The sequence below is a fragment of the Dermacentor albipictus genome, chromosome 2 (assembly GCF_038994185.2).
Source record: "Dermacentor albipictus isolate Rhodes 1998 colony chromosome 2, USDA_Dalb.pri_finalv2, whole genome shotgun sequence".
NCBI lineage: Eukaryota > Metazoa > Arthropoda > Arachnida > Ixodida > Ixodidae > Dermacentor > Dermacentor albipictus.
Window position 1 is genome coordinate 148309229 of NC_091822.1, and position 10349 is coordinate 148319577.

The following is a 10349-nucleotide window of genomic DNA, read 5'->3' on the forward strand; positions in this document are numbered from 1 at the left end:
TGATGATTGGTTTTCTTTTACAGACTGCACAATGTTTGTAGTGCTCCTTTAGAGTCAGTGAAAATCGCTCATTGGTCAGGTGCTCGGTGCAGTTTCGAGGACAGCTTCTTTGATGCCGTGAGGCTTTAGTGTCGTTGAAGATGTCCTCCACTACAGCCGATAAGAAAGCATTTCTCTTGGTGAGGACACATAAAGGCCACATGAGGAAGTCTCCCGAGTGGTTGAGGCATCAGTGTAGATGTGGGTGTGCTGAGTATATTTCTCAGCTAAGTAGAGGGGAATGGTCTGCAGCAGCGCGGCCTATGGCATGCTGCTAGGAGGGCTCACTGAAATGCTTGAAAGGAACGCATCCCGCTATCAAGAACCGATGTAGCAATAAAGCTTCGCATACTCGCTCGTGATGCCTCACGATTCATGTGGAACACACCATGTTTCCGGCATACTGGACTGCACCACCTGGACAACCTATACAAATTGAAACAACTGTTTCCTGCCGACTGTGGCTTGGAGTGCGTTTACGAGTACATTTGCTTGCCGCATCGGAATGGCTGACAGTGCTACCTGTGATAGTTGCGGACGCGAGGAAACAATTGAACATACCCTCTGCCATTGTCCACGCTACAGCTACCAGAGACAGTCACTCGAAACGGAGTTGGCACGCCTCGACGACCGGCGGCTTTCTGAGCAGACGATCTTCTAGTGCCGGCTGACACTGTCTTCACACCGGGAGGCGATGAAGGCACTACTAAAATTCCTTTGGTAAAGCGACCTGTTTGAACGACTGTGACACTCCTGAGTTCCTTCGCGCGCTCGCGCGCTCATGTGTGGGTGTGTGTTATGTTCCTTTTTTTCGGTAATCTCCCTCTCTTTCTATGTATGCGCATTTTCTTTATTTTTCTATTTACCCTTACTTTTTCCCCAGTGCAGGGTAGCAAACTGGATATCTATCTTCCGGTTAACCTCCCTGCCTTTCATATCTCATATACATATTCTCACACGCACTCACTGCCAAGCATGTTCCCGTGGCCATGTATGCGCGTAATTGACTGCTCATTTGCTAGAGCTGAAAGGCTGCTTCTTTGCATACAGAGTGTGTCTTAGAAGAAGCATCCTTTACGGGGTAAGGTTGTTGTGCGGTTAATTGTTTGTAGAGGCGATGGAACGAAGCCAACCCTACCGACAAACCCCCCCGTCCCCCGTCCCCCGTCCCTTAACTTGAACAAGGTAACACCCCCCCCCCCCTCCCCCCCCCATGACACGACAACTGACCCGCCGCGCAGAGTCGGAGACGGAGTTCGGACCTCCTGGTTTGAAACACGCGAGAACGCTTAGTCAGATACAACGACGTCACCAAGCACTAACAGCTAGGCAGACGGATATTGCCCCCACCTCACCCCAAACTAAAACGTCGCCTGGCGACAAATGCAGACGCACACCTTCCCCAGTCTGGTGAGACTACGGCACATTTTCCCCGGGCAATACCGGAGTGCTCTTTGCAGGTTACGTATGGCAACTAGAGCGACGCTCTCGCACATGTTGCGGGAGTGTTCCTGCTATATCAGCTAAAATGGCAGTAGCTCCGGCGGCTCTTGCGTCAAAGTGGGTCACCGCTCTGCGTAGCTCCAACCTCAAGACACAAGAGTGGGCATTCTAGCGGGCCCGAGAAGCGGCGATGGGGCAAGGCCTCCAAGTCCCCTCGTGGGAGACATGACTTACAATAAAGTTGTTTCCATCCATCCAGGGCCCGCACAACGCTGTCTCGGCCCTCTCACCGAGCACAACGTAAAATAATAGTTTTAATGTTTCAATTGTTACACTTTGAGGCACTTGCCTTACACTGAAGCAGAAACGCGAATAAGCATGTGCTCCTATGGTTGGTTTTTATTTTTTTTCGGAACTCCTTTCCTTCAGCAATAAAGTTGAGATTATGTCTTCTTTGATAGAAACTACATTTTTGAGGTGAGCAGCTTTCGCAAATGTGTGTTTTGCATATACGTGCCATATATAATTGAGCGTGAAATACTGTCGAAGAGCACCTCTGCAGTAAACTCTACGCTGAAAGATTTTGAACCAATCTTGCGTCCAGTGCAAGGTTCTCGCAAAGGCGTGTCCGCTCAATTAATAATAAACATATGCGCCTGGGTCCCGGAAGCTCTTCTTTTTGATTTATTTCCCTAGCCTGGATTCTTTTAGATCCCGTAGGGATTTCTAGTGGTTAGTAAAGTAGTAAGCATAAGGCTTCTTTTTTGTTCTTTTCAGCGCAGTTCTGCCTTCCACGTATGTGTGATGTGGAGAGAAGGCAAACATGAAGCGAAAACATTATTTGGATTGAACAACCTTAGGTATTTAACAGAACTAACATACAGATGGACAACAGTGACACGTGTACATTATTTATATATATTTTTTCCGGTGGACGTTTTCCACCGGCTAGCCACTTTTACAAAGTTATCGCTCGGTGTATAGGGCGCGCTTTTCCGTACCAAGTCTTTCTTAATTGTTATTGCTGATTAGATATCAAAATATTCTTTGCATAAATTAGATTGCGTGCGCGAAGCGCATAGTAGCGCACCTTCTGGAACTCGCGCCAAGCACCAGCGATTACGTTGGAATGTTCGATGACTAATGTATTAACAGGCGATTTCGACGACCGCCGACTTTCCTCGCCACTAGTTCGCTAGATGGTTCGATTTTAGCGTCACTAGTTTTTCTCGCCACTAGTTCGCTCGATAAAACGTTAAGTGCGCCACTCACAGTTTTGCCACTGCCTGGTCGCTCACCGTCGCTGCAATGTCACAATGTAAAACAAGGTAACAACAGCACGCCGTCAAGGCACTCACAAATCTACCGCCGCGCCCTCTCTCGGCAAACCGCCGCAACTGCAACGGATGTGTCTCGTTCCTTCCGCAGCCACCTGTCTCACCCGGTGTGCTTTTTCTCACATTGCTTCGAATATTCAAGCGCCATATGGTAACATTTCACGAAAGCAGTAAATACAATTCGTACTGCGTTTACGTTACCTGCCGGTAATCCCTACAAATTCAAGAACAATTCCTTTCTTTCAACGTTCATGCTCAAAACTGTACAAAGCTTCTAGCAGTTTCACGAGCGGTGCCAGTTTCGCACCTAATAAAAAAAAAAAACCCAGTCGGCGCTTATCCAACGCAGTTCCTGTTCTATGTAGCAGGGATCGTAAAACAACTGTATCTTCGAGTTTATTTTCTCCCATTCGTAGTAAGCTTCATGAAAAAAAATGGATAAGAGGTTATGAGTTTGCGCCGAGCTCTAGATTTCTTTCCCATTTTGACAATTTTTCTTTTAACTCTGTTTGCCTGGTTTTGTAACTTTTCTCGAAGTCCCACTTCACTTTCCATTGCAAGATGAGCCTTTTCAAGTGCGTCAGTTCGCAATATCGCAAATTGCGTGAATGTACCAGTCAGATTAAGAGGAATGAAGGGTGGACTGTTGAGTCATCAAGCTCCGAGGTAAAGATACGAGGCTTCGCGGCTGCGCGCCCTCGCCATTGATCAAAACGAACAATACCCCGAACAATGGGTAGTTTCTCGAATTTCCTTTGCGTGAAAGAACTTTAAGCGGTCTGTGCATAATAGATCACGTGTAAGTGGTCAAGGAGCATTTCCAGTGCGCTCGATGTGTCTGCTTTATTCCTCGAGGGAAATTCAATCGCCCGAATGTCGACTCTCTTTAACACTCACTTTTCGCTATCAATCTTACTTGCAACTTCGGTGAAAATTGATAATTTGGATAAGCTGCTTGCGTTCTTTCTTTCTTTCTTTCTTTCTTTCTTTCTTTCTTTCTTTCTTTCTTTCTTTCTTTCTTTCTTTCTTTCTTTCTTTCTTTCTTTCTTTCTTTCTTTCTTTCTTTCTTTCTTTTTTTTCTTTCTTTCTTTGTTATTTATTTATTAGTGTTTAGAATGAGAGCCTGCTTTAGTATTACATGCACACAAAACAGATATATTGGTTTTTTCTTGCGGCCTGTGCGTAACGCCAATTATTATTCTTCAGAAAAACGTAATTTTGTTTCGTTCGAGCATTAGGCTGTAATTGCAACGTTGCCCGAAGACCCAGGAGTCGCTTTTGTTTTCCTACTTGTTGTCAGCATCGCGACATATCTTGTTGTACATATTGTTTAGAAAATCGTCTTCAAAAGTACGAAAAGTAATGCTAAAATGTACAGGTAGCAATATAAAACAATAAAGACATTCTAAATAAATAAATAAATAAATAAATAAATAAATATATATATATATATATATATATATATATATATATATATATATATATATATATATATATATATATATATATATATATATATATCGTTACGAGTTTTACATCGGGCCAGATCATTCTCGATTGAACAACGTACTCCTGTTTGTCAGCTTATGGTGGAGGTAGTGGCACTGCTGTTTCAACCTTACACTTTACACAAAAGTCCTTGCTGCCACTCACACTTTATTACAGGTGCAGTCGCAAGGTCTTCTCTTTGGTTATCGACTATATAGGATAGTATATTAATTCACTTGTATTGTCATAATTAAAGGGAGAGACTTCAGTGCGCCATATTTCTACCTCTGCAAAAGCACGTTTTGTACTCATCGGTGTGAGAACTCAAGCACGTCCTTTTACCACGCCGGGTTTTATAAGGAAGAAACTGTTCATGCCCAGTGGCGTGTAAACTGACCCGTCAAGCACTGCAATTTTAGGCGTCGTCACGAATCCTCTCTGACTTGTCAAGCTGTCTTTGCATGTGATTTCCTCTGTGATTTTGCATGCGAAACGTTTCCCTGCCTTCTGTATCCCTCACCCAGGCCTCTCTACACATCGAGAAAAGTTGTCGCTCTCGCCAATGCCGGAACGCAACGAATTTCCGCTTCTGCAACAAATCCTTCGCTGAGTCCACTTGGCGAGAAACAGCAGCGAAGGACGGGAATGGCCAACGGGACAAACAAACAAACAAACAAACAAACAAACAAACAAACAAACAAACAAACAAACAAACAAACAAACAAACAAACAAACAAACAAACAAACAAGCAAGCAAGCAAACAAACAAACAGACAAACAAACAAACAAACAAACAAACAAACAAACAAACAAACAAGCAAGCAAGCAAGCAAGCAAGCAAGCAAACAAACAAACCGACAAACAAACAAACAAACAAACAAACAAACAAACAAAGCATAATAATATAATAATATTTGGGGTTTTACGTGCCAAAACCACTTTCTGATTATGAGGCACGCCGTAGTGGAGGACTCCGGAAATTTTGACCACCTGGGGTTCTTTAAAGGGAAGCTGAAAGGTTTTCCAGAAAAAATGAGTGAACATCTGTACATAATGGTTTTCAACCCTCCGAATTCGAATATCGTATCGAAATTGAGCGAAAGAAAGCGCAAATATATTTTATTTCGACGAAAAGTGCAGCAGCGGACACGCCCAGCTCGCGCGTCTCGTTTCCGCCTGTGATTGGTCGGTGCGCCTCGTGACGTCAACTTTGCCGCTGCCGACCGCTGCCGCTACACATGAAGCGCAGTGCCGGGTAGTTTGGTGCTGTTTTTCTGAGACGGTAATGGAAAATTTAGAGAGACTGCGTTTTTCTGAGGAGTTCGGCGTTACTCCCTACATGTACGAGCCGATTGCGAAGAGCTGGCCTCTCGAAGAACCAAACGATGCTGGTGCGAGCAGTGCTTTCGATGCGAACGAAAGCAAAGTCTTGGGATCTCCTCGTGTTGGAAATGCTCTTTGGTGAATATGTTTTGTGCAAAGCGATCTAGTGATCGCGCCGATCTTTCGCCGATCTAGTGAGCTCGTTCCCGGTTAAACAATTGTAGTGTTGTGTTCCTGCATACCTCCTCGTGGAACGTAAGCGGGGATGCGATCGTCGGCATTTGTGCGCTGTCCAAAGCTGTCGGCAATCTACAAAGACGGTTTAAACGTGTGAAAAGCTTCCCGGTTCATGCAGTACGTGTAGTGATCTTCATCTGTTGACTACCACTCACGTTGACTACCACTCACGTTGATTAGCACACACGTTGATTACCACTCACGTTGACTACCACGCAAGTTGACTACCACTCTACATACACGCAGACGCACCAACAAAGGAATACAGGGTCGATCGAAGCAAATTACGATGGCACGCACGCAGAAACAAGCGCGGTCAGGCACGGTCGCGGACGCTGCGAAGGAACGAAGCAGCAGAGTTGACGTCACAACATTGCGGTTTCCGGTCTCCGCTCCGCTCGCTCACTCGACGGGGGGCGGAGCTACAGCGCAATTTCAACCGACGATTACGTCGCTCCTAATTGAAAAAGAAAACCCAAATTTTACCTACATGGTTTATAAGAATCCCGCATCCGTATATGAGCGTCTTATTGAATTCGACAGACTCTTCAGCTTCCCTTTAACGTGCACCTAAATCTAAGCACACGGGTGTTTTCGCATTTCGCCCCCACCGAAATGCGGCCGCCGTGGCCGGGATTCGATCCCGCGACCTCGTGCTCAGCAGCCCAACACCAAACAAACAAAGCAAACCAAACCAAACCAAACCAAACCGACCGTATCCGTCATCTTACAGTGAAAGCCAAAAGAGAGCCGTAGGCCACACGCGAGTCCTTCAGACCGCTTAAAGGTTGAAACGCACTCCTAGTAGCTCACGATCTCTTGCTGTGAAAGGTGTTTTTAACATGGCTTAGTGTGACGTGCACTGCATTCTTAAGCGAGTTGCTTTGCGCAAAGCCCAGTCTTGTTCAACAAATCAGCCAAGGGACTTTCTACACTCTCGAAAGGAAGCTTCTTTCGCCCGCACCTTCCATTAACTGGTCCAGTGATCATGAACGAGGTCTATCGTTACGACGGATGAAAAATACAGATTCCTACGCGTAGCTGGAACTGGACCCACGTCAAAATAGGAACTAATAATAAGAAAGAAAGAACGCGTCAGTTCCTGACTTCCTAAACGCTCTCACGTTGAAATGAAAAAAGAGGGCCCATACTGCCGTTATCGCGCTGAGAGAACAATGCGCTTTAATTCCAATGAGAGACTCGACGACAGTGCTGTTTTCGGGGAGAAGCTTCGGAAAGCAACGACAGCTACGCCGGCAGTAAAAGAAAAGGAAAGAAAGAAAGGGCCGAATGAAACTTTGAGCTGGACTCAACTGCAACGCTCGAAGAACAAAAGGTACAGCTAAGCGACGCGTCGTGCGATAGCGCAAGGGAGCTAATAAATACGTCGGAGCCACGTGGCGGTCCGCTTTGCCATCTCGCCCTCCTTTCCTCAGCCGAGCGCCTCCGAGGCTCAGCGAGCCGTGGATTGCCTCGAAGGACAAAAGGAAGCGCGCGGGTACAGGAGAAAGAAATTTCTGTAAGAGCCCGGGTGGGTCGTCGTTATAAGGTACCGTGGTTATTTTTAGCATTATTCTTTGTGTTTTTTTTTTGTTCAACCGAGTTCTTCATAAATACAAGAAGCAAGTTTACACGGACGTGGGTGCTGCTGGGACGGGGAACGAGTTATCAAAGGGACGCCTCGTAAATAAATACCTGCGCCGCCATGTGGCGCTGCTGTAAGCCGCGGGAGAGTCTGTCCAGTTAATTTTTCGCTCGACGGCGTTCCATGGTCCCCTAGTGCATCCAATACAACTGCCCAGCTCGGACAATGACGAAAAAGACTTTCAGGTTCTGACGCCTCTTGGGAAGTACAACAAGTCTGTGAAGAGGTGAATTAAAGAGGAGGAAATAGCGGATGGAGAGGGAAAAAAGGAAGGGGGAGGGACGTTGTCGTACCCATTTTTCTTGAGCTGAGGCACGAGGGAAGAACGAGCGTCGGAGTGGGAGGGATCGGTGAAGATTCAGGGTCACCCCTTGCTCCTCATCCGTTTATCCCAGCGCCCTCCGCATTCTGCTCTTTCTCTACTTTTTCTCCATCTTTCTGTCTCTTTCTTTCGTGCCTATCACATCTTTATGCTCTTTTCTTAGGGCATGTAGCATCCTTCGCCTCCGGCTTCCACATGTTTTGTTTCAGGGACTATTACTTTTTTCTTCTTTCTCCCTCACTCCCTCCCCCTTCTTTTTCCTTGCGTCGCATCCCGCATCTTAGCAGCAACAGTGTCGTCTCATTCATATGGATCGTTTGCCGCGACGTGAAAAAGAAAAAAGAAAGCGAAAGATAACATGATGTAGGTAATGCGATTTCCGTTCTCTTACTTCCTTTTTCCTCTTACCTGAATAAACCGCATTTGGTTTGCTTCTTTGTATGTGTTTGTGTGTGTGTGTGTGTGTGGGTGTGTGTGCGTGTGTGCGTGTGTGCGTGCAGATGAGTGAAGTAGCTTCATTTCCGCCCTCCTTGCACTTGTGGGTCTATATTTTTGTCTTGCAGCAAGCAGGGGCGTATTGTATTAATTTGACTCGCCCGGGCAGGCGGTGAAACGAAGGCTCCCAGGAGATTCCGGGCTATGGTGTGGGCTTTGTTTAGCTCTCCTAGGGCGCAAGGAATCTGGATGGCGGCACAAGACCAACGGGCAGTGGTCGTCAGAACATCCGGAACGAGGCCTAAGTAAGGCGCTGCTAATGGGAGTCGTCTCTGCGTAGACGTAGGCAGGCATGGCAGTATGAAGACCACTACCTGGATAGTAAGCAACTGATCTTTGTGTTTTGAGTAGTACTTCAGGACAAAAGTGAGGTCATTGGCAGCGTGGACTGCGCTAGAAACGTTCTCAGACCTGAAAGCCAGAACATCATTTAGAGTAGATAGAGAAGAAAACTGAGTTAGCGCTTTTGCAATGGCTGAGACACTGTTGCTATAGAGAAATTAACAAGGAGGCCGGGACTTGTAGAACCGGCATGTCCTGTGTGTCTCTCATTCTGGACCCTGGCCCTACTCATGGTATTTGTGTAGTCTCTTATCTGCCCTTTAGCGTTCGTAGACCGTTACTTATTTATTTTCGCACCAAGAAATTTTGGATATTGCCACTGTCGCCATTTTTACAATGCGGCCATTTTTAAACCCCATTTTTGAAAATGACGTTTCAGGAGGCCGCCCAGATTTCATTAAGTTCTAGTTGGCAACTTCGAGAGGGTACGGCCTTCTTATAACATGCATATTTAAAGCACATATTCGTAACTTTTCTGCTGCGTTATAACAGTACGTACTTTGATGCTGACCAATATTCTGCCAAACGCAGCCAAGACGTTACGACATTAGACGTAACGGCACGAAACGGAACGAGCTAAGAAAAGCTAACGCTTTAAAAGAGCGTTCGTAGCCTAATATATTATCTGGGCGCTATGTTGGAAATCGAAGGTTCGATCCCGCGATCGACCGCGCTTTCCTTTTTATCCAAAGAAGCCGTTTACCTAGATGCTCACTGAATGCGACCTTAGTCAAACACTTTTAGCATATTGGAATAGACTGAATTTGCTTTAGCACTGTAGTGATTACACACAGAGTCCACATTTACGTATAATATAGGTATATGCTCACGTGCCCGTTAATGGTATTTGCACTATGACGGGTGGTGACCAGCTACTAGTACGTGATTGTGATCTTATCTCTGAATGAGGCTTTTATAATATTTGTGTGCGCTTCCCCGATATAGATGTCTTGCCCTCGGATCAGATCCATGATGGCAGGTGAATATAAGGTTTGGTCCGTGTGACATTGTTTGCGTTAATGCTTCCGGCATCGGGAATGACCGACCAGAATACCGATTAGGAGGAGGGGAACCCGGCGTAATGTTTCTCGGGCGACTTGGCTGTCCATTTCAGTCCCTCGCATACCAGTATCCAAATCAATTTCGCAGGCCGTTTGAGGGGCTTATTTATGGAGTTGCAGAGTGTGTTTGAAATGTTGTCTCCAAAAACGATTCGGAACTTTCACTTGGAGTTCGTAGACCTGATCCATTTCCGGGAATGCGTATGTGCCATATTTGTGGCTTTCACGACGACTGACAGTACATTTCTATGTGTTTCGGTATTCGGGAAGATTAGTGCGGGGTTGATTGCATTCTGTTGCTGTGTTGCAGCTCTTACCAATTCCGATGCGGCAGCGTGCGCATCCACCCCAAAGGAGGTATAATAGTCTTGGTTGCTGTTGATGAACCTGCTGTACTACGTTGTTTGAGTGCCTTGTTTCCTAGATTGTCCGTTTGTCTGGGTGTGGGAGTGACTGGTAGTGATGAGCTGGCTTCTTTATTGCACGTACTAATAGTGGGTGGATGTGCGTCTGTTTACTGGAAGCCTAATCCATTTTGCAGAGATCTGTCCGCCCAGTACAGGCGCTTATTAGTCTCATTCCCTACCTTCTCTTGCGAGCACTGATTATCTCTTCAA